Below are 26,452 nucleotides of genomic sequence, written 5' to 3'. Positions count from 1 at the left end.
ATCAAACTTCGGCTTGTTCTTTGGACCCTCCAGCAATTTCAGCATGCGGTGATTGAACGACATCCGCTCTACCACGCGTATTTCGCCATTTACTTCGGTGGGGTTTTGCACGATCCCCAGCTCAGCTGGAATTGGCCAGGCGCGGTAGGCTCGATACCCCCTCATGTTACTTTAAGCCCCCAGGCGGGCTTAGCGCCTAATACTGCACTGTCATTGTTTCCCATTCCCTCTCCCCTACCTAACAATGTTGTGTCGACCGCGAAATTGCATGGTTATAATTACCTCCTTCCTTGATTGTTCCTTCCTGTCGACTTCCTATTGGTAGGTGATGTTGGGACGCCTCGACCAGGCCTTGTGTGGTCAATCCCTGCCCTCTCCAACCAATTCCAACCCCCCTCCCCCTCCCTGCCATCGAGCCGGATGCAAGCTACACGTACTCATCTCCAATTATCCTAACGGAATTGAAATGTAATCGTCACTGCGTTTGGTGCGTAGCAAAAGACGGAAGATTACTGATGGCTGGCCCTTGAACTCTTCCTGGCTGCAGGTAACTGAGGCAGTTTTTACTGGTGTACTGCAATTCAGTCTTAGCAACTGGACTATGTTGAATGTGGTGAGCCTTCATTTGTTAATGCTAATGTTTTTTTCATTGGAGGTACAGTCAATTCTGATGTTCCTGTCTGCACTTTGATGAAATAAAATAAGAGTGCAGAGGTTATCATCGTGTTTTATTTGTGGTTTTTCATGTGGTGAGGCCAACATGCATTTCGTTACTTCTCCAGAAATTTTGTACTTTTAACGCCACGCGCCAAGTCTTGTCTGTAGTCTTACTTAAAGTTTTCTTTGCATGTGTAGTTGTGTGCTGGGTATTGCTTAGTCTGTAGTTATTTTCGGCACGGATCTCATGTTCCATGGCCCGTGGATTGGGATAATCCCTTTACGTAATTGCATAAATGATACATCCGTAATTCCGTTTTTTGTACTGTAGTAAAGTAACTGATTAATGCCTGTCGCTTTTGTAATTAGTGACTCGCCTGTAAGAAGCCAACATTGATCGATGAATAGAATCATCGTCTTACTTAAAGAGAGACAGATTGTAATTCTGTTATTGCTATTAATCATCGAAGTTTCGTTGTATCTGTTAACCTTGCTGATGGTAAAGTAAGTCTTTAAATTGCTTTAAATTCCATCACGACTGTGTTTGTAGCTGTAATATGATGAAGATTGTTTGTCTCAGCTCCTTCAAATATTATTACTTGATAAAGCTGTAGAACAATTGAGGTAAAGCATTTTAAAGCAGCAGCTATACTCATTCGCCAATGGCCTTGCCGTAGTGGTAACATCGATTCCCGTCAGATAACCGAAGTTAAGCGCTGTCAGGCTGCGGGGTGCACTCAGCTCTTGGGAGCAAAACTGAGGAGCTACTTGGGTGAGAAGTAGCGGCTCCGGTCTCGGATACTGACATACGGCTGGGAGAGCGGTGTGCTGACCACATGCCCCTTCATTTCCGCATCCAGTCACGCCATTGGGCTGAGGATGGCACGGCCTCCGGTCGGTACCTTTGGGCCTCCATGGTCAACTTTATTCTTTACTGATTTCCGTCTTTACAACCATCATCACTGGAAAGCTAAGCAACAGGGACAGGAAAACAAATGTGGTATGCAAAGAGCAAAATAACGAAAAATACGAAAGTACCATTATTACATGTTTTGTTCTTTTCGTCTCTATTTACTATACACATTTGTTCTGGTTTTGCTGTATAGTCTTCCAGTGATGGCTGAAAACGAACTAAACTGGTAAAGAACAGCATCAAATGTGGACAGCTGACGGCTTTGTAAAGCATTTCCTTCAAATCCTTTAACTGTGGTAGACCTGACAAATTGTCAATCTGCGGCTGTCTCTGGTTCTTGTGAACAAACGTTAAAATCTGCTAAGATCTCATCGAGGATCCCCACCACTCTTCCAGCCTACGCTACTCACACCACCCCGACTTGACCTCTCTGTTGCACCCCACGGCTCACCCCAACCTCACAGCTCGCTCACGACGGGAGACTGGAAATAGTACCAGCACTTGCGTTTTAGAGCCCGCGTGCTGTTGTTCGTAGTGGTTTCTTTATTCGCAGTAATTGCTTTGTGAGTGTGAAGGAGTGAGGAGTGCCACGGGTACTTCCGTTTTGTACATCGTTTCTTCCTTCTTTTAGTTCATTTATTTTATTTCATACTGATTGTGCTCACAGCGTTCGTTTGTGGGCAAGAGTATAATTACAGAAAGAATCTCAGTCAGCATGTTTGCAAAAACCATCAACGGCAACCGCCTGTTATCACTAAATCGCCTATAGCTTCGTATCAGTGCTACGTGTGTGACAAAAGCTTTTCTCTTAAAAATAATTTATATCGCCCCCAACGAAATATTCCTGGTTTGCAGGAAGGAACGTTGTTCTTAAACTGTACGACATGCCCATTTGAAAGTCGTTCAAAAGGGTGTTGGATAGAACATTTACAAACTGCTCATGAAAGTTAAGTGAATTCCGAAGGTCTGCAATTCTCAACTGAAGATGAATTCTTACAGAGGAAAGAAGACAGTCAACATACGACACATTCAAAGTTTGTTAAAATGCATGGGTCTTCTAGCTCTACACATTATTATGGTTGCCATCTGTCAGGTAACTTTATCTCCAAAGGTAAAGGCACAAGACATCTTATCTGACAGGCAGCAACAAAATGAATGGTAAGTGTCCTGCAGAAATGAAAATAACCGCACACGAAGGCGGAACATAACGAGTACATTTTGTGTCTACCCACGTGTGTCACAAACAAGATTCAAGCCACCTGCCCCTGAGTCAAAAAGAGCGGGAAAACTTAGCAACATATATTGCAATGGGACTTCCGTATGACAAAGTTCTGGATAACGTACGAACCAGTTTGCAGGATTCAAATTTGCAGGGAATCCATATGACTACCAAGCGAGACTTATATAACATTGCAGCAAGTTACAAACTCTCCTCCAATCAATCAGACATCAAAATAATGCAATCAGTGTCGAATCTTGGGTAAAAGAAATGAAAAAGTGAGAACCCATGTGTGTTATTCCATAAACAACGACAATCGACTAGTTAACATCAAGAATTGAGGATTGAAGATTTCGTGATAATGAACACAGCACAACGCGAAATGTTATCAAAATATGGGGAAAACTATATGTATTGATGGAACCCATGGGTACAATTTCGAAGCGACCACTCTGTTAGTACTGGATGATCTCAGGCAAGGTTCTCTATGTGCTTTTCTAATTTCGAACAGGAAGGAAACACACGAACGCCACAATGTCCGCAGTGAAAAACCAGATTTTGCAGAGGCATTAAGAGTAATGTGCGACTGCCTTGAAAAAGTCCTGCTTTTGTAAGGGTGCAATAATATTCATAAATACTGTATGACACCGTAAAGAAAACTCATCGTATGGATATATCTTGGTAATCGGCTTATCCACCAACAGATTCCGCAAATTTTCCAGCTCCCACTTCCAGCTCGTATATTTTCTTGTGAAACGTCTCATGTTTGCATTTAGACATACAGCAGTTCTTCCGATCACTTTGTTAACAGAGAGTAACGGGTCACTATTAAGTTTTCCTTTGTCGAAGTTGGCACGTAACACGCAAACCATTCCTCTGGACTGACCTCGTACGGCAATACCTCAGACAATAGAGAGACGTCTACGTTTCCCACTACTAACAGTTGAGAAAAAATGCTTCTGATGCTGTTATTTACTCTCCTACCGCTATTTATTTACTCTTGGTGTAATTAAATCCATCCCTGATCGTCAGTGACTTAGCTCCACTTTCTTGCCTAATGCACAGGGTGTTTATACTTAAGGTTCCTGACGGTGTAAATAACGAACTGCTCATCAGAATGATGTCAAGTTTGAACAGATTATTATCGATGAAGGGGTATACGTTATGGAATTAACGATACAAAAACGAAAAAGTTACCGCTAGATGGCGTTGTAAGCAACAGAATACGCAAAATAAACGACGTGGGGTAGACGGATGTTCTTTAATTCGCGTCTGAGATGCTGGCCGTGACTGAACGCAATAACGCGCGCTGCTGCATACCTGTTTCACAAGAACGGTGACGGTGCACCAGTTTCTATGCAGAATGTTATGAAAAAGGGCGTTGGTCCGATGTCTGCAAAGCATATGGAATAAATTCGAAAAGATAGTTTCTTTTTAAGTTTAGTGTGTCAGAGGAAGGAAAACTGTTGGTCCGATGTCACAAGAAGATGCGGACAGAGCATTTGAGAACCGGTGTGTGATGGTGTGCAATCATGCAGTTCACCGGGAATTTCCCGAACGTCGGACAGGCTCGTGAGGACACCGCATTCTACGAAATATCCTGAATTGCAATCCATACAAAATTACTCATATTCAGTAGCTGCTTCATGTTGACCTGCCAGTAAATAAAAAAAAATCGTTTGCACTAGAACTTTTTGCTAGCACTGAACTGGGTAAGGAATGGCCGTGGAATATTCTGTTGATAGACGAAGCCTATTTCCATCCCAAGGTACATGACAATAGACAGAAACTTCATTCTGCAAAGCTAACTAAAGCTAACTGTGTAGTGCGAGCTGACTGCATCGTTTATCGTGGGGCTATATTTATTGTGGGAGATGGGTCCTGCGAGTCCTGTTGCCTGTACCGTCATTAGCAAGCGCTATAGAGCCTGTTGCGCACCAACGCTATTCCAAGATTTTAACAGCGTGTGTGTGTGTGTGTGTGTGTAAAATGATGCTCCTCCAAACATTGCACACCCAGTGAAGCTGCTGCTGCAGAGTTGTTTTGAAAATGCTAGAATTATCATTCGTCACTTCCCTAGAACTTATTCGGTATGACTTCTAGCTGTGGGATTACCTGAAAGATGTTGCCTTCGGTGCTCCAATTACAAACGTAGCTCAACCGAAGGCACGCACTGGGCACCGCATTCTGGAAGTTACTACTGAGTCACTCCTGTCTGTGGTGTAACATGCAGTTTCTCAGTTTGAACTTGCGGTAGAAAGCGTAGACAGCTTATTGAACATGTCGTGCGCCAGTATCACGACAGTTGAAAACTGATTTAATTGTTGCTTTGTTTGCTGTTTTTGGCCTCAGGACAGGTAAAACCGATGTCATTGTTCCTTTTTAAACTGTTTTTTTGTCTCAGCGTAGCTAAAAGCCGATATTTCTAATCGCCGGCCGCGGTGGTCTCGCGGTTCTAGGCGCGCAGTCCGGAACCGTGCGACTGCTACGGTCGCAGGTTCGAATCCTGCCTCGGGCATGGATGTGTGTGATGTCCTTAGGTTAGTTAGGTTTAAGTAGTTCTAAGTTCTAGGGGACTGATGACCACAGCAGTTGAGTCCCATAGTGCTCAGAGCCATTTTGATATTTCTAATCCAATGTGCCGCGTTGCCGTGTGCCGTGTTGGATGGGTTTACCTAACTGTGTGCCAACTGTCATATGCCAAACTTGTGTGACCATACGCACTGCACAGTACGGTTGGTTTAATGTGCGACTCACATCAGAGCGTCTCACTGTGATTCATCTGTTATTCGTAGTCGAAACCATTTAAGTTATGACACTTACTGTGCCATTTAGTGGGTAAAGTTTCGTAGAATTTTTTTGTTTCCATAACGTTTCCCACTTCGTCAGGATATTCCGTCCAAATTTGACGTCATTCTGAGCAGCGATTCCTTTTTCTACAGATTTTGGAAACTGTAACTTTAATTTTAATCACCCTGTATACCTCACACAATCGATATGACTTCAAGGCCAGGTTCTAATTAAAACGAACAAAAAATAGGCGAAGTCTGTAAGTTCGGTTGAGACAATGAAAAGACTTGCAGAGAATCCTTATGGGGCTTATGATTGCTCGTACTTTGAACTCAAATTGTAGGTTATCAATACAAAAAACAAACAAAATGGTTTGATCAAGAGTCTGCGACTTTGAAGGACGCAGACTGCTTGCGGTGAAGCCCCACAGGAGTTATATGAAATCAAAAATTATAACATCAGTCGACAGTATATTAGATTTGTGGGAGCTTATACCTAACCGCAATGAAATAAACATAAATTTAGTAGGATGGTGGTAACTCAAGCTTTGAGTTAGATATTTGGGGATTGGTTTCACTTTCCATGGCTTTACAAAAAGTACATTACTGTTTGTGGAAATTGCAGCACCAAGAAAGAAACACATGAAGTCAATTAATTTAATATCACAAATTAGGTACAAGTAACAAATGCTTACCTTTTCAAATCGGTACATATCCTTTGAACCCTACTGTTCTGTACGTCGTGTGGACACAGTGCGCGGCAATTAGAGCTCCTACTTGCCGTGGCATTGAATCAACATGGTTCTGAATGTGTTTCTGAGGGATTTCCCTCCACGCAGTTTGTATCCGAGCCCACAAATCCGTGCCACCAGTTACTGGAGGACCCCGACGCACCAGGTGCCGACAAATCAATCCCAAACATGTTCTATGGGCGACAGGTCTGGCGAAAGTGCAGGACAGGGAAACAATGGTACCCGTCGCTCTTCGAAGACGGCCTGTACATTTCTCTCAATATGAGGCTGGTCATTGTCCTGTTGAAATGTGGCCTGTGGAGATGTCAGAAGCAGTGGAAGTACTTCAGACTCCACAACCTCTTTAAGGTACCGTTTGCTGTTCAAAGTGCCAGCAATACGGATGAGGCGAGATCGGTTGTTGTAACCAATGGCGCTCCAAACCATCACGACTGGTGTTTGTCCGCTGTGCCGCTCCACAAAGTAGTCCTCCAGGTTGCGCTCACCACGGTACCACCGGACACGTATGCAGCCATCACTGTCGCACACGCTGAAGCGGGAATCGTCCGGAAAGATTACATGTTGCCACTCAGCACCTCAGTGGCGGTGTTCACGTGTCCATTGCAGTCGGAGGAGCATTTGATTTCTGGACAATGGAAGCCGACGTAATGACATGCCTGCAACCAGTCCAATCTGCAGCAAACGTCGACAGACCGTCGATGCAGACCAGGTCACACCAGTTCCAGTGCTCCAGCAACGGGCCAACACTGTGGATGACGCTGTACGGTTCGTAATGGCCATGCGGACAAGATGACGGTCATCCTGTGTTGTGGTCATGTTCCGTGCTCCAGCTCTTGTTCGTCTATTGCTTCTACACAAGCATCACGGTCGCAGCAGCATGCCCAGTGAGAGCCGAAATTTCACGGTATGACAATTCCGTTTCCCGGAGGCCGATCATTCTGCCCCGTTCGAACTCGCTCACATGCCGACATGGCTCCCTTTGAAGTCGACGAGGAATACTGACACTCTGTATTGTTTCCACCTTGTGTGACAGCTCTGCACCGACTACAGTAGTCACTACACCGACCCTATCCGACCGACACGAGAGGGCTCTGCACGGCCTACTTGTACCCCATCTCGTTGCAAAACGTGGCACGTATTGCTTGCACACCCATCGCCTCTTCCACCAAGTGTAGTGCTATTCGGGTAACTAGAATTATATATTAATACCTTCAGCTGCTGACGGGCGTTGATATATATCAACGGGGACAGGTGAAAATGTGTGCCCCGACCTGGACTCGAACCCGGGATCCCCTGCCTACATGACAGACGCTCTATTCATCTGAGCCACCGAGGGCACAGAGGATAGTGCGACTGCAGGGGACTATCTCACGCACGCCTCCCGCGAGACCCACTTTCTAACTTTATATGTCCACACACTACATTCGTAGTGTTCCTAACCAATTCAGTCATTATTCTTGAAGGACATTCTTACCAAGTTCCGTAAGAGTTCGTTGAATATGTGTGCATCCGCACAGAAGAAGAAGATCATGGCCGGTATTGCGAGAACTATATACATGTATGGATATAGTGTCTGTTCTATCGGACATGTCCATATAAAAAATATACTATTCGGGTAATTCCTTCTCGGTGTTGCACTTTTCACAAACGGCAGTGTAGTTAACATTAACAAATTTAATTTATCATAGGAATAAGCTTCCAAGAGAATTATTTCCTTTTCGAGGGTCTAAGGTAGAAGTTAATAAATTGAACCGTTTTTATTTTAAGCTGCACGCAGTTTCGAAAAATTGTTTCTCGAGAAAAACCAGTTTAATATTTACGTAAAATTTTTATATGCATTTTAGTTAAATTTGCATAAAAACTACATGTTATTATATGATATTTCACTGTAAAAATACAGCAACCAGCCACATTTTAATGCGTTTTATTTATGCCAATATGCATTTCGGGTTTGCACCCATCTTCAGCTGGCAAATTACATGGATCTTCAGTTACTACAGTAGCACAATCTAGACAGCAGTTTGGATGCTGCAGCAGGCCTGTGCAAAAGCAACGATTCCAATCATTTACTTCAATTTCGCGAGTTTAAAGTTATGAACTATCAGTTGTTCATTTTACTTACATTCTCCTCTCCTTGTTTTTTCTTGGCTTTTCTTCTTTTTTGCAACAACACAAACATTTTTTTAATCACGTATTTTACACAGGCGCACTGCGTTATCCGCCATGTTGTCGACTGACAGTTTTGTTCACATACAAACGGTTTATCCATGGACAGAGTTATATTTTACGAAAGTTTTGAGGTTCTAAGATAAGCTACTGTTTTCTAAACATTGACTTGGGTGATAGAAGTATTCTAAGTACGATGTATACATTTTTTTTGGCAGTATTGAAGATAATAAACTAACATAACACATTTATACAAAGCAGTAATTCATACATTTACAATGTAACAAAGATAGAATTAAGATTTTAGAATTAAGATTTGTATGTTTTATATTATTACATGCATTTGTTGGGTTTATATTAGATTATGTTATTTCTTGATTGTGCTTAGTAAGTGGTTTGATAAGTAGAGTGTGGAAGTTTTTCAGAAATATTCGGTTTGGCAGCTCTGTTTGGTCGTTAAGTATGTCAGAAGGGGATGCATGTTTATGAGAATAAATTTCGATTTCTTCTAGGAGGTTCATTCTAATTCCTTTGTTGGCTAGGTGGAGAAATTGTGGGTTATGGGATATGTCTGTTACTTGATGTTCTTCTTCTGCTACATGTTGGGCGACTGTGGATTTATTTAAGTTTTTTGAACGAAGAGCATCAATGTGTTCTCGAAACCATGGTTGGCCTATGTATGTCTTTGGACATGAGTTGCAGTTAAGTTAGTATATTCCTGATTGATTGTACGGTTTGGTATTATTTTTAATGTTATGGATAGCTTTGTCCTTTATTTTCTTGTTTGTATAGTAGCTGATTTTGATATCTGTTCCTCGGAACAGGTTTGCTATTTTATATGACAGCTTTCCTACAAATGGCAAGCTTACATATTTTTCCTTTGGCTGTGTTGTGGTATTCTTTAATGTTGTTTTGTTATTGTATTTGTTTATGTGGGGATTTATCTTAGAGTTTAGTTCATCTATTAATTTTGGATTGTAACCATTATTGTAAGCATTTGCTTTGATGGTGTTTAGTTCTTCTATTTGGTCAGCTGTTTCTTGTGGTATTTTGTGCATTCTGTTTATCATTGCTCTGTATGAAGCCGTCTTATGTTTATCCGGGTGGCAGGATGATTTATTAATTGTGTTGCCTGTGTATATGGGTTTCCTGTATACCTGAAATTTGTGTTTGTTGTTGGAGCTACTTATGCAGAGATCCAGAAAATTTCAATCTACTTCTGTTTGGTGTTCTACAGTGAAGATGATCTTCTGATACATTTTATTCGCTTCTTTTGCGAGGTTATCAATTTCTTCTGCTGTGCCATCAAATAAGATTATTATATCTTCAACATACCTTTTGTAATAAATTATTTTATTTACTATCTGGGGGTTTTCTTTAAAAAATTTACATTCTAAGTTATTGATGAAAATATCTGCAAGCAAACTGGCAAGGCAGCTCCCTATAGCCAGGCCCTCTTTCTGCTGGTACATTTTGTTATTAAAAGAAAAGTACTTGTGTGATAGTACTAGTGTTAATAGATCAATGAATTTATATATTTCTGATAATGCCAAATTTTTATGTTTAAGTAAATTGTTTTTAATTATTTCTATTGTTTCTTTGACCGGTATGTTTGTGTAGAGGCTTGTGATGTCAACAATAACAAAACAACATTAAAGAATACCACAACACAGCCAAAGGAAAAATATGTAAGCTTGCCATTTGTAGGAAAGCTGCCATATAAAATACCAAACCTGTTCCGAGAAACAGATATCAAAATCAGCTACTATACAAACAACAAAATAAAGGACAAAGCTATCCATAACATTAAAAATAATACCAAACCGTACAATCAATCAGGAATATACAAACTTTACTGCAACTCATGTCGAAAAACATACATAGGCCAACCAGGGAGAAACTTCAGCGTACGGTTTCGAGAACACATGGATGCTCTTCGTTTAAAAAACTGAAATAAATCCACAGTCACCCAACATGTAGCAGAAGAAGAACATCAAGTAACAGGCATATCCCATAACCTACAAGTTCTCCACCTAGCCAACAAAGGAAAAAGAATGAACCTCCTAGAAGAAATAGAAATTTGTTCACATAAACATGCATCCCCTTCTGACATACTTAACGACCAAACAGAGCTGCCAAACCGAATATTTCTGAAAGACTTCCTCACTCTACTTATCAAACCACTTACTAAGCACAATCAAGAAATAACATAATCTACTATAAACCCAACAAATGCATGTAATAATATAAAAAATACAAATCTTAATTCTAAAATCTTAATTCTATCTTTGTTATATTGTAAATGTATGAATTACTGCTTTGTATAAATGTGTTATGTTTGTTTGTTATATTCAATACTGCAAAAAAAATTGTATACATCGTACTTAGAATACTTCTATCACCCAAGTCAATGTTTAGAAAACAGTAGCTTATCTTAGAACCTCAAAACTTTCGTAAAATATAACTCTGTCCATAGATAAACCGTTTGTATGTTAACAAAAACTGTCAGTCGACAACAAGGCGGATAACGCAGTGCGCCTGTGTAAAATACGTGATAAAAAGTGTTTGTGTTGTTGCAAAAAAGAAGAAAAGCCAAGAAAAAACAAGGAGAGGAGAATGTAAGTAAAATGAACAACTGATAGTTCATAACTTTAAACTCGCGAGAGTGAAGTAAATGATTGGAATCGTTGCTTTTGCACAGGACTGCTGCAGCATCCAAACTGCTGTCGAGATTGTACTGCTGTAGTAACTGAAGATCCACGTAATTTGCCAGCTGAAGATGGGTGCAAACCCGAAATGCATATTGGCATAAAAAAAACGCATTAAAATGTGGCTGGTTGATGTATTTTTACAGTGAAATATCATTATCCACGGCCACGGAGCTCAACAGTCCAAATAAAATGGGCAAATTGTTATGTTATTATATATTTTTCATATCGCAGAAGACAAACTTCAACATAGAGTTTCAAAATTCAAAATGGGTAATCCTCTTTGGCGGATCAAAAATTGTGGTTTGACTAATATTGACTAAAATTTGATAATAAAAGTGATCTCGTTACTGAAGTCTAGTCTGCAGTTTCAGGACCGTATATCGATACTTCCTCTAACTTGAACTGTTCCTGGAGAACAATTACCTCGTTCCGCTTGGTGAGAAATGCTGATCTGCCCGAACTGAAAATGCTGCGTTCAGCAGCCTGCACACGTTGCCCGCTAGCTTTTTCTGCTAATAAGTTTGCATACATACTTCAATATAAATCATTTTGTGAGTGTGCGTCAACGCACGAAAAGTTTTCAATATGAGCCGGGTGTCTCCGGCTGATGGCGTCCATCTGCGGCTGACACTGCTTAGAACAATGGGCCGTAGGAACTTTTGTGAAGCATAGACTAAAAACGTTTTCGTCCCAACATTCTAGACACATATACTTCTCAAAAAATGCAGTTAAAAAGTCGAGTTTTCTACTATTTTGAATGAGAACCTGGCCTTAAGCTCCTATAACAGAGTATGGAACGTAAGAACTTCAGCTATTAGTAATTCAATGTTCAGCCTAGTTTTGTTACCAGAGGTTTGGGCCATATATATAACAAGTAATGGTATTAACTACTGTATATTTTTGTTTACATATCCTAGCATCATGCTTTAACACACAACTGAAACATTATTTGTATTAGCGTCGGTTGCTATCTACTGATTAACAAAGGTTCCTGTGGATTAGTTACTATTATCTGTAGATGATTCTCAACAAGAACGTGCAGAAAAACTGCCATTTATAGCTCAGATGACATACAATGCCGTTAAATTTTAGGTATCCTTGCCTCGTACATACATTAGGATCCTTTTGGTTTGGATTACTCTTACACGCTACACAGTTGCCACAACACAAACTTTTCCAGACATTCACGCAGCGAAATAGATCTGCACTGTCCAGCTACGTCGTATATCGTACGTAACACACCGAAGAAAATCACAAGTTTTATGTGTCCTTATTGCATTCAGGTCCATGTGAATGTTAACAGTGGAAGTTGGCTATTGTCTACAGGATGAACTATCCGTAACGATAGTTAAATCTCGCCGAGGAAGCTGAGCTATTACTTTCTCATAATTTAAAATAAACAGTGCTATTAGATTATACAGAAACGTTCGAGAACAGAGAGATATTACGTATGTTACATACACTGCTGGAAATTGAAATAAGAACACCGTGAATTCATTGTCCCAGGAAGGGGAAACTTTATTGACACATTCCTGGGGTCAGATACATCACATGATCACACTGACAGAACCACAGGCACATAGACACAGGCAACAGAGCATGCACAATGTCGGCACTAGTACAGTGTATATCCACCTTTCGCAGCAATGCAGGCTGCTATTCTCCCATGGAGACGATCGTAGAGATGCTGGTTGTAGTCCTGTGGAACGGCTTGCCATGCCATTTCCACCTGGCGCCTCAGTTGGACCAGCGTTCGTGCTGGACGTGCAGACCGCGTGAGACGACGCTTCATCCAGTCCCAAACATGCTCAATGGGGGAGAGATCCGGAGATCTTGCTGGCCAGGGTAGTTGACTTACACCTTCTAGAGCACGTTGGGTGGCACGGGATACATGCGGACGTGCATTGTCCTGTTGGAACAGCAGGTTCCCTTGCCGGTCTAGGAATGGTAGAACGATGGGTTCGAAGACGGTTTGGATGTACCGTGCACTATTCAGTGTCCCCTCGACGATCACCAGTGGTGTACGGCCAGTGTAGGAGATCGCTCCCCACACCATGATGCCGGGTGTTGGCCCTGTGTGCCTCGGTCGTATGCAGTCCTGATTGTGGCGCTCACCTGCACGGCGCCAAACACGCATACGACCATCATTGGCACCAAGGCAGAAGCGACTCTCATCGCTGAAGACGACACGTCTCCATTCGTCCCTCCATTCACGCCTGTCGCGACACCACTGGAGGCGGGCTGCACGATGTTGGGGCGTGAGCGGAAGACGGCCTAACGGTGTGCGGGACCGTAGCCCAGCTTCATGGAGACGGTTGCGAATGGTCCTCGCCGATACCCCAGGAGCAACAGTGTCCCTAATTTGCTGGGAAGTGGCGGTGCGGTCCCCTACGGCACTGCGTAGGATCCTACGGTCTTGGCGTGCATCCGTACGTCGCTGCGGTCCGGTCCCAGGTCGACGGGCACGTGCACCTTCCGCCGACCACTGGCGACAACATCGATGTACTGTGGAGACCTCACGCCCCACGTGTTGAGCAATTCGGCGGTACGTCCACCCGGCCTCCCGCATGCCCACTATACGCCCTCGCTCAAAGTCCGTCAACTGCACATACGGTTCACGTCCACGCTGTCCGTGCATGCTACCAGTGTTAAAGACTGCGATGGAGCTCCGTATGCCACGGCAAACTGGCTGACACTGACGGCGGCGGTGCACAAATGCCATTCGACGGCCAACACCGCGGTTCCTGGTGTGTCCGCTGTGCCGTGCGTGTGATCATTGCTTGTACAGCCCTCTCGCAGTGTCCGGAGCAAGTATGGTGGGTCTAACACACCGGTGTCAATGTGTTCTTTTTTCCATTTCCAGGAGTGTATAATAATCTGCAGTTGTACGACATGATCAAAAAACAAAGACTGACTCTGCAGTGTGGAAACGGCCGTTGCATGCTCCCATTTTTATAATTATTTATTTTTTTCACGAGTGCGGCGCAAGAATGTAATGTTTCGCCAGTGTATACTACATGCACTTGATAACGGTGTTAACTTCAGTTTCGTACTGCATTATATATGAGCAGTTCTAACCCTGAAAAATATGGGTGAATCAAAAAGAATCATCCGATTCTGCACGTCTATATTTATGAAACTAACAAACATACGCGATGAGTTCTGTTTTTTGATGAACGGGAACTCAAAAAGTTTTTTTTTATATATATGCCTTCTCATAGGTGTCCAATATGCCCCACTTGAGATACGCGGCATATGTCGATGCGGTATTCAAATTTTTCCCACACTACAGCCAGCATGTCTTGAGTTACAGCGTCCACAGCTGCTGTTATGCGATGTCTCGTTTCATTCATTGTTATTGATAACGGGGGCAGATGAACAGAGTCTTTTGTAGACCCCCACAAGAAATAATCACATAGTAAGATTCGGTGACCTTGGAGACCAGAAATATAAGGCCGAGTTATTCGGTCCAGTGCGACCGAACCATCGTTCAGTCATCCTTTGATTTAAAACTTCCTGCACTTCCAGATGCTAGTGTGGCGGTGCCCCATCCTGTTAATACATGAAGTCGTTGGAATCAGTCTCCAATTGTGGGAAAAGAAAGTTCTCAAGTAAATAGAGATATATGTCTCCTGTAACAGTGTTCTCGACGAAGAAAAGTGGACCATACACCTTTTCCCATGATACTGCACAAAACACATTCAATTTTGGAGAACGTAGGGGGACCATGTAAAAATCGGTAGTTTGCTCTTTCCAACAGTACGTTGTTCACGCATATATCACAAATAACATGATAGTTATGATTTTTTTTTAAATCGCGTGATTCTTTTTGTACACCCCGTATTTTATTTCAAAATATTTTGTACTTCGTGTAACACAGCTTTGGTAACACTGATAATAACTGAATTCCGTACACAGTACGAAACACTTCATACACGGCCGTAAATCGGAGATATCTGTTACAGAGGGGTGTATTTTGCTTGCAACATCTGAAATTGATTCGTATTTTAGAAGTTCATATGCTGTTAGCGAATGTCGGCTCATAAAGTCAGAAACAAAAGGCCATATGTATTTTTATTTCAGAGTTACCAGAATATTTGCAAGCCGTAAAGAAAAACAGTTCATCACAGCACATTACTGTTATTTTGTTGTGTTCAAAAGAAATTTCTATAAAACAGCAAAATATTCTGTAAACATATTTGAATAAACATAAACCAAAACTTTAATTCCGGCACAGCCTCTCATTGGATTCGCATGAGAAGTAAATGTCTATTGTTTATTGTTTCGGAATGTGGGCAGCGTTTGTTGCGCTTTCCGGCACAGTTGCTGTATCGCTGTGTTGTGGCTTATATCCTGATGTTACCTCCATTTTCATATTCACTGCCGTTTGCGTGAATTCAGTGGAGTTTCTATGCTTCTGTATTTTACGGAACTTCTGCAACGTTTCAGGATCTCGAAGGGAACAATATCACTTTGTGTCAATATGCTACAAATATCGTTCTAAAGTTAGAATTAACGCTAATGAATAGATTCTCATAAATTTTGGCTTGATACCAGTTACGATGGGCAAGAAATTTGTATTGTGCATCGAGCCAGTTACATCTTGTATATACTGACATGGATATGCATATTTTGGCTTGTGTAAAATATGCGACCCAATTACCCTTTTTTGTAACCATCTCCTAGATCTATATGGGTGTACTGGCCCTCTAATAAAGCTACTGTATTCTCAAAAACGGAATCAGGTACTTAATATTCGTAATTTAGGACTGCTATTGCGTGTTGAAAACTTTTCAAAAATATCCCAAGGTCCCTGAAAAAGGCTGCGGTTGACTCATTCATCCATATCAAACAGAGAGAGTGCTTCTTCTATGATAAAAAGATTTAGAGCAGGCGTCTACTTTTACGATTTCACTATAGGCACTGACATTACTAGCATTTTTGAACATTACGAATCATTACGATCCACAGGCGATTACCGTGTCATCTGAAAGTAACCGTACAGTGACTTAATTGCTTTCGGCACTTCCTTTCACAATATACAACAAAGCACTCTTGAAGCAGCAGCAGTGCTGGTAGAAGTCTTCTTACGCATCTCATTAGGAGAACATGAAGTAGGGTGAGGACCAGGTTGGACCAAAAGTGATGAAGGTCTATACATCTACATCTACATATGCATGGATACTCTGCAAATCACATTTAAGTGCATGGCAGAGGGTTCATCGAACCACTTCACAATTCTCTATTATTCCAATCTCGTACAGTGCGCGGAAAGAACGAACACCTATATCTATCCGTACGAGCTCTGATTCCCCTAACTTTATCGTGGTGATTGTTTCTCCCTATGTAGGTCAGTGTCAACAAAATACACTCCTGGAAATTGAAATAAGAACACCGTGAATTCATTGTCCCAGGAAGGGGAAACTTTATTGACACATTCCTTGGGTCAGATACATCACATGATCACACTGACAGAACCACAGGCACATAGACACAGGCAACAGAGCATGCACAATGTCGGCACTAGTACAGTGTATATCCACCTTTCGCAGCAATGCAGGCTGCTATTCTCCCATGGAGACGATCGTAGAGATGCTGGATGTAGTCCTGTGGAACGGCTTGCCATGCCATTTCCACCTGGCGCCTCAGTTGGACCAGCGTTCGTGCTGGACGTGCAGACCGCGTGAGACGACGCTTCATCCAGTCCCAAACATGCTCAATGGGGGACAGATTCGGAGATCTTGCTGGCCAGGGTAGTTGACTTACACCTTCTAGAGCACGTTGGGTGGCACGGGATACATGCGGACGTGCATTGTCCTGTTGGAACAGCAAGTTCCCTTGCCGGTCTAGGAATGGTAGAACGATGGGTTCGAAGACGGTTTGGATGTACCGTGCACTATTCAGTGTCCCCTCGACGATCACCAGTGGTGTACGGCCAGTGTAGGAGATCGCTCCCCACACCATGATGCCGGGTGTTGGCCCTGTGTGCCTCGGTCGTATGCAGTCCTGATTGTGGCGCTCACCTGCACGGCGCCAAACACGCATACGACCATCATTGGCACCAAGGCAGAAGCGACTCTCATCGCTGAAGACGACACGTCTCCATTCGTCCCTCCATTCACGCCTGTCGCGACACCACTGGAGGCGGGCTGCACGATGGTGGGGCGTGAGCGGAAGACGGCCTAACGGTGTGCGGGCCCGTAGCCCAGCTTCATGGAGGCGGTTGCGAATGGTCCTCGCCGATACCCCAGGAGCAACAGTGTCCCTAATTAGCTGGGAAGTGGCGGTGCGGTCCCCTACCTCACTGTGTAGGATCCTACGGTCTTGGCGTGCATCCGTGCGTCGCTGCGGTCCGGTCCCAGGTCGACGGGCACGTGCACCTTCCGCCGACCACTGGCGACAACATCGATGTACTGTGGAGACCTCACGCCCCACGTGTTGAGCAATTCGGCGGTACGTCCACCCGGCCTCCCGCATGCCCACTATACGCCCTCGCTCAAAGTCCGTCAACTGCACATACGGTTCACGTCCACGCTGTCGCGGCATGCTACCAGTGTTAAAGACTGCGATGGAGCTCCGTATGCCACGGCAAACTGGCTGACACTAACGGCGGCGGTGCACAAATGCTGCGCAGCTAGCGCTATTCGACGGCCAACACCGCGGTTCCTGGTGTGTCCGCTGTGCCGTGCGTGTGATCATTGCTTGTACAGCCCTCTCGCAGTGTCCGGAGCAAGTATGGTGGGTCTGACACACCGGTGTCAATGTGTTCTTTTTTCCATTTCCAGGAGTGTATATTCGCTTTCGAAGGAGAAAGTTGGTGATTGGAATTTGGTGAGAAGATTCCATCGCAACGAAAAACGCTTTTCTTTTAATGACGTCCAGCCCAAATCCTGTATCATTTCAGTGACACCCTCTCCCATATTTCGCGATAATACAAAACGTGCTGCCCTTCTTTGAACATTTTCGATATACTCCATCAGTCCCATCTTGTATGGATCCCACACCGATCAGAACTATTCTAAAATAGGACGGACAAGTGTAGTGTAGGCAGTCGCCTTAGTAGATTCGTTACATTTTCTAGGTGTCCTGCCAATATAACGCATTCTTTGGTTAACTTTCCCCACAACATTTTCTATGTGTTTCTTCGAAATTAAGTTGTTGATAATTGTAATACCTGGGTATTTTGTTGAATTTAGATTTAGTTGAATTTATATTACACTGATTTATCGTGTAATAACCCCACACTTTTCGTTATTTAGGGACAATTGCCAATTTCCGCACAATTCAGATATACTTTTCAAATCGTTTTGCAATTTATTTTCATTATCTGATGATTTTATTAGACGATAAACGACAGCGTCATCTGCAAACAACCTAAGACGGCTGCTCAGATTCTCTCCCTAATCGCTTATATAGATAAGGAACCGTAAGGGCTTATTAGAGATAATATTTCAATACCCAAAGCAACGCTGATTGTACAAAAGAAGTACACAAATGTAGCATTTGTAAGACGCTTCATACGTTTTTTACTCTAACACTACCATGGGGAACGCCAGAAATCATCCCAGTTTTACTCGATGACTTTCCGTCAGTTACTACGAACTGTGACCTCCCTGACCGGAAATCACAAATCCATTCACATAACTGAGACGATAATCCATAAGCTCGCAATTTCACTACAAGCCGCTTGGATTATTCAGTGTCAAAAGCCTCCCAGATATACGGAATCGATCTGAAAGCCCTTGTCAATAGCACTCAACACAACATGTGAATAAAGAGCTAGGTGTTTCACAGGTACGATATTTTCTAAACACATGTTGATTGTGTGTCAGTAGGCCGTTTTCTTTGAGGTAATTCATAATATTTGAACACAATATATGTTGCAAAATCCTGCCGCATATCGATTTTAACAATATGGGCCTGTAATTTAGTTGATTACTCCTACTACCTTCCTTGAATATTGGTGTGACCTGTGCAACTTTACGGTCTTTGAGTACGGATCTTCCGTGAGCGAACGGTTGTATATGATTGTTAAGTATGGAGCTAATGCATCAGCATATTCTGAAAGGAACCTAATTCGTATACTGTCTGGAACAGAAGACTTGCTTTTGTTAAGTGATTAAGTTGCTTCACTACTCCGAGGGTATTTACTTCTACGTTACTCATGTTGGCAGCAGTTCAGAGTTCTAATTCTGGAATATTTACTTCGTCTTCTTTTGTGAAGGCATTTAGGATGGCCATGTTTAGTAACTTTGCTTTGGCAGCACTGTCTTTGATAGTATCTCCATTGCTGTTGCGCAGAGAATGCATTGATTGTTTCTTGCCGCTAAGATACTTGATATTTGACCAGAATCTCTTTGGATTTTCTGCCAGGTTTCGACACAAAGTTTAGTTGTGGAAACTGTTATAAGCACCCCGTTGAAGTCCGAGCTAAATTTCCAGCTTCTGTAAAAGATCGCCAATCTTCGGGATTTTGCGTCTGTTTAAATTTGGCATGTTTGTTTCGTTGTTTCTGCAGCCTTGTTCTAACCCATTTTGTGTACCAAGGAGGATCAGATCCCTCGTTTGTTAATTTGTTTGGTATAAATCTCTCAGTTGCTTCCGATACTATTTCTTTGAATTCAAGCCACATTTTATTTATCATTAACATCCATTAATATTTAACAGATTTAAATATCAATAATGGAAGACCGTCTACAACACGTGGAATGTAGAAAAGAATGGAAAAAATAATAAATAAAGAAGTTATAAAGCCTTCGTGAATTTTTGCTTTATGGCCCACCCTGTATAATGCTGGATAGAGCCTTGGGAAAAGGGTAACGAGCAGCTGAGCAGCAAATGGTAGCGCTATTGATTCTTGTATGATGAACAGCTCTGGACACAACCAGTCCTTCATGAAATGTTACATGCTTAATCCATTCATTGTACACGTCCAGCAAAAGATACTTACACCAGCCTCAACGGTAGTCTCTCGGCACCGCGATGTTGATGTGGCTATCCATGAATTCGTATCCTGCCACTTGTGCTACGACTCATCGGCCGTCCAATGTCTTTCTTACACCCATGCTAATCTCGGTTTCTCCGCTGGAGCAAAAATACGCCTATGAGACTGGGGGTAGCCGATGACAAGGAGACTGTTCCAGACGCTGCGCTGATCACCAGTTTTTGTTGTTCTGCGATCAGCTGACGAGTGATATGCTTGTAAGAATCCCCGACTTGTACTAAACCTCCAGAAATGTCTCAGTTTAGCCGGTGAGTCTGTAGAAGATGGTATAACTGGCCACACTTTTTTGCGATAATTAAGCCAGTCCGTCTTTGAACTGACTTAGTGAGCCGCCGCATAGGAATGCCTCCTACCTCTTTTGTGGAGACGCTCTCGTAGTTTTGTGTCCTCTTGCAGAGCCGTAGCAGCGCTGTCGGATTCGTAAAGTGCAATACTTCTGTTTTATGTAATGAAGCGGGAAGAAGTTTTTATGTGCACGTATTTTTTACAGGGGATAGCACTTTATGCGTTGATATAAGAAACACTGTAAAATGAACTTGTTCACACTGATTATAACCTAAATATTAACAATCTGTTAACTATTAGCAGTACGAGAGCATGATCTACCTCATGACTAGATCGAAATGCATCTTATTGACGACTACCGACTATGGCGGAATTTGGCGTACAGTCTGCCACTCGGTGCAGTTCGTATAACATCGTACATCTTGAGTTATGCCTGGCATTTTAAAATTAGTGAAAGATAGTATTTACGACCCGTAGTCTCCTATTGTCTGAGTGGCAAAAGGAACTTTTGTCAGCAAGTATGTATTAATAATAATTACTTCATTCGGACCAGAATAAATGTACTTTCCCGACGTGTCTGTTTGCTGAAATCACGAGCGATTTAAGCATCGGCACCTCGTCCCACTGAAAGCGCCAGATGGCCAACCGCCTTTTCTAGCCAGTGAGGGAACCTACTGCTTGCTCCTTGTCGCGTACGTACTGCAGCGCTGATATGTTCACTTCGCGTAAGGGAAATGGCAGAACTGGAAATAAAGTAGAATGCACTCTTATCTGCAAATAAGGGTACCTTGAACATAACTGTGATTCTTTTCGTTCAGACAAATTCTCAATTTTGGAAACCTTATAAACGCGGTATCTCAGTTCCTAGGAACAGCCTTTACACTACAGGTCATTTCATTTTATGCCAGGTACTTTAAATATTCATTTTCTCTACAAATAAAATTTCAGTAGTTTGACAGAAATCTTTAAAAGTCAAAATCTGCTGATTTATGAAATCTTATAACATTTTCACCTACTGAAACAATTTTCCTAACTTCGATTATTAGTGTTTGCATAATCTTTGAGTTTTCACTACCATGCTCTCCTGAATTTTAACTACCAAAATTCTTTCAAAATATCACATTAATAAATATCAACAAAACATATTATATCACGACAAGTCTCTATTTACGTTAGGCAGCGACATAACACAACCACCTGTCTCGGGTATTTCAGCAGCCAGATGTGCTCGGCACATGTCATTAGCGTTTCTCTGCCTGTGCAAACCCTTTAATTTCCTTGCTGATGTCACCTCAGGCCAGCACACCACGTCGTTTCGAGATTTATTCAACCCCTGCCTTTTGTTTACAAACACATAAACTGGATATATGTTATTCCAAAAAAACCGTGTTTCTCTCAGCAGTTTAACAAAACAACTATTTAAAATCCTTTTTATGATCATGTCTGCGTCTTTTACAATGTATATACTTTAAAATCTTACTAGAGAAATATTCTATGTTGTGAATGATATACAGGCACACCATAGTTTGGAGACTTCACTTTAATTACCACGATCTCCAAACATCTCTCTCTCTATAATCTGTAAAGACATCATCCTCTCTATTTCTCTATTTATAGTCTCCTTTTTTGATACTGGTCATACTTGTGGTCTCAAGTTAAAAGGCTGAATTGGCTTGATTTTAAATTCTTAAGATTTTCCCTTTATTAATGATGGTCTATCAGAAAATACTTCTTTCTATAGTAACAACACATTTTCTAGCTCTCTTTTCCCATCTGTATCAATAATATCAATATTCTTTGCCGGAACTTAATTCTTTATTTCATTTATTATTCCTGAACAAACCTCATTCTGATTCAGATTTCCTTTTCTCTGTGGAATAGCTCCCTCTTTATCTACTTGCCACTGGAAACATTCTCGCATTATGTATAGGCAATACTTAACCTACACTTTTCCTGTCGGGGTAATCAAGTTGTCAAATTTAATTTCTCTTCGAGTACCGTTTACTGTTAGCGTCATGCTACCATTTCCTAAATTCATAATTGCTCTGTGGTCCAATAACAAATCTGTCTCTGCTATCAATCCCATACAAATATTTGGGACCACCATAGCACTAACCTCCAATAAAATTCCTTGAACATTTATCTCTAATAACACTCGATTCTTTATTTTCTGACTTCTTCCTTATACAGCTCCTATTACTGTAACATATTGTAACGGCAATACTGGTACCTCACTTCTACTTCTTATTTGGTCATAGAGCCCCTCTGCTAACCCATGTAACTCTCTACCTGTGTCAGTAACAGCAATAGGTCATATTCTCTAAATTTGCACATCTACAACTTGTTGATATTCCTCTTTGCAGTCTATTTCACCTTCGTCAAACAGAACATTCCTAATCTTCCCGAGACATTCCCTTCTCAACCTCTACATAGTCAGTGGTCTGTCATTTATCTAAGCTTGTGTTCGGACCTCACTCAAACTCGTTTCCAGTTTTCTCTTTCCTGGAGCCCCCTTTTGAGGTTTCTTTCTATCCTGTCATCATTACGTCTCTTTCTGGTCTCAATATCATATATTATTTTTATTTCTGTTATGTTCCCTCTGCTCATTATGGTTTCTGTTTCCTTACCTACGATTACCACTTTCTCTCGATCTTCAGCTTACTCCTCTCCAGCCATTCCTGGATGTTTTCTCCAATGAAATTGCATCCTCCTCATATAAAGCTTGTAAAATATCTTCTATTATCTTTTTCGATATCGCATTTAATTTCTTTTAACACTCACTGGTAGTTTGACCAATACTACAGCAATAAGGTCTTCGTTACTAAGCGGCATATCTAAATACGAGTTCTTCTCCCAGAAATTTTGAAAATAATCTTTAATGCTATCATACCCACTGCCTAAGAAATCTCTCTCTTGGAAGATGCTGTCTCTAACATTGCATTCACTACTGTTAGACCAGTACTTCTCTAAGAATTTTTTATAAATTCGTCATACGTTTGACATGATTCATTAGCTCTCATTCCCCATGAAAGAGCATCTACTTTAATTCTACTTGTAAACACATCCTATCTTCTCCCTCTCGTCTTATTTTTCTGGTAACAGACGTTTGATCTATTTGACAAAAGTTTAGGATGAAGCTTCGCTTTTGCAGAAAAATTGTGTAAAGTTCAAACTTTTAAAGAGTGATCTTCATCTGAGTTGTTTCCATTATTGTCTGTTGTTGTTGTTGTGGTCTTCAGTCCTGAGACTGGTTTTATGCAGCTCTCCATGCTACTCTATCCTGTGCAAGCTTCTTCATCTCCCAGTACCTACTGCAGCCTACATCCTTCTGAATCTGCTTAGTGTGCTCATCTCTTGGTCCCCCTCTATGAGTTTTACCCTCCACGCTGCCCTCCAGTACTAAATTGGTGACCCCTTGATGCCTCAGAACACGTCCTACTAACCGATCCCTTCTTCTAATCAAGTTGTGCTACAAACTCCTCTTCTCCCCAATTCTATTCAATACTTCCTCATTAGTTATGTGATCTACCCATCTAATCTTCAGCATTCTTCTGTAGCACCACATTTCGAAAGCTTGTATTGTCTTCTTGTCTAAACTATTGATCGTCCACTTTTCACTTCCATACAGGGCTACACTCTATACAAATACTTTCAGAAACGACTTCCTGACCTTTAAATCAATACTCGATGTTAACAAATTTCTCTTCTTCAGACACGCTTTCTCTGCCATTGCCTGTCTACATTTTATATCCTCTCTACTTCGACCATCATCAGTTATTTATCTCCCCAATTGCAAAACTCCGTTACTACTTTAAGTGTCTCATTTCCTAATCTAATTCCCTCAGCATCACCCAACTTAATTCGACTACATTCCATTATCCCTGTTTTGCTTTTGTTGATGTTCATCTTATACCCTCCTTTAAAGACACTGTCCATTCCGTTCAACTGCTCTTCCAAGTCCTTTGTGTCTCTGACAGAATTACAATATCATCGGCGAACCTAAAAAGTTTTTATCTCTTCTCCATGGATTTTAATGCCTTCTCCGAACTTTTCATTTGTTTCCTTTACTGCTTGTTCAATATACAGATTGAATAGCATCGGGGAGAGGCTACAACCCTGTCTCACTCCCTTCCCAACCACTGCTTCCCTTTCATGTCCTTCGACTCTTATAACTGCCATCTGCTTTCTGTACAAATTGTAAATCGCCTTTCGCTCCCTGTATTTTACCCCTGCCACCTTCAGAATTTGAATTATGAATCCTGTCGTCATACTTTCCTCAACCACTGTCTGCGTGTCCAACTCAGCAGCATTTTCTGTGGTATCTAAAGTATTCAATGGGACTTCCTGCCGCTCATTACCTGTAATATCATTCATCCTGACTACAGAGATGAAATACATCATGCGTCTCTGACAAGTCAATGTCTCCTGAGTGTTATTTTCGCTAATATTTAGTTAGCTCATTTTACTTTTAGTTGTCCTGCAGCTTCTAAGGAACAGTAACTATATACAACAATATTCTTTCACTTCAGCTTAGTTGGAAAACTGTATATTTTACAGGCTGCAGTAACGCTCCGCTACCTTGCCGTTTGTCGAACTCCGGACCTCAGCTAGAACGCACCCCTTCCCTGGTGATGTGCTGCGCTGACTTGCTATCCACGCTATGCCGTCACTTGGAGGCGTTTCCTCCTGTTAAGCGGTTGGCCTTGCCACGTTGGACGTCGATATCTTCTTTCTTCTGCTACGATCTCTTCTCGACGGTCGTTCGCTATTCTTCACTCGCGAAATGTCCGTTCTCCAGGGACGGGAATGGTATTTTTCGCTATGGGAAATTTATCGTTTTGTATGACACACTTCAAGCATTAGCTGAATCACAGTTTTAATATTACACATTGCAATCATATCTGACAGTTATTGTTCACTTCCCACTTCTTTTCTCGTCAAGTTTTTCATCGATATTACAATTCCTATTTTGCCCAAAAATTTGATAATACAGCTTTTTCCGTGGCAAGTTATTTCCCTACAGTCGTATTTCAGTCACAAGATGCCAAGTGCAAGATGCATCCACTGCAAACTATGCACGTGCCAGAAGCTTCGACTGTAACCCGTTAAAATTTGCAAGGAATTCATCTCCCCACAGGGGATGCGAAATGCAAGAGCCCCCACTCTCACTAAATCTTCAGAATCTCAGTATCTTAGTTCAGCCGTCGAGTCCGTCGATGGTGGATGTAAAGGGCGTACAGTATAACTGGCCACGCTTTGGCGATTATTAAGCTAGTCCGTCCTTGAACTGACTTAGTGAGACGCCGCATAGGAAATCTTCCTACCTGTTATGTGGAAATGTTCTCGTAGTTTTAAGCATTCTTGCAGAGCCGCAACAGCGCCGTCGGATTTTGAAAGTGCAATACTACTGTCTATGTTTTACGTAATGAAGCAGAAAAAAAATTTCTGCAAATAATTTATACACTGGATGGCGTTTTGTGCGTTGATTTAAGAAACACCGTCAAATGGACTTTTTCACACTGACTACAACCTAAATATCAACAGTGCGAGAGCATTGTCTACCTCATGACTGTTACATCCTATCGACGATTTTGACTATGGCCCACAGTCTGTAATTTGAGGGCGCAGTCTATGTAGTTCGTACAGGCTCGTACGTCTTCGGCTATGCAATAGTTATTCATTTATTTATGAACATCAACGTTTCCTGTGATTTTAAAATTACTGAAGGTACGACGGGGCATAGTTGTGTGATATGGGCGTAAGACGACACTGCAAGTGAACGCGCACGTGCAAGACGCCGATACACCACTGGGTAGAGGTCGACCGCGATCAAGCAGATGGCGCTGTCGCAGTGCCTGCGCAAAGAGGAGGCCAGCCGCTCCGTCTTTTCCTGGATCTATGGAGAGAAGGTGCGTTAGGGAGTCATGGTCAAAGGCGGAAGTGAGAGCTGCTATCC

Source organism: Schistocerca nitens, chromosome 8 (assembly GCF_023898315.1).
Source record: "Schistocerca nitens isolate TAMUIC-IGC-003100 chromosome 8, iqSchNite1.1, whole genome shotgun sequence".
NCBI lineage: Eukaryota > Metazoa > Arthropoda > Insecta > Orthoptera > Acrididae > Schistocerca > Schistocerca nitens.
This window is presented reverse-complemented; position numbering follows the sequence as displayed.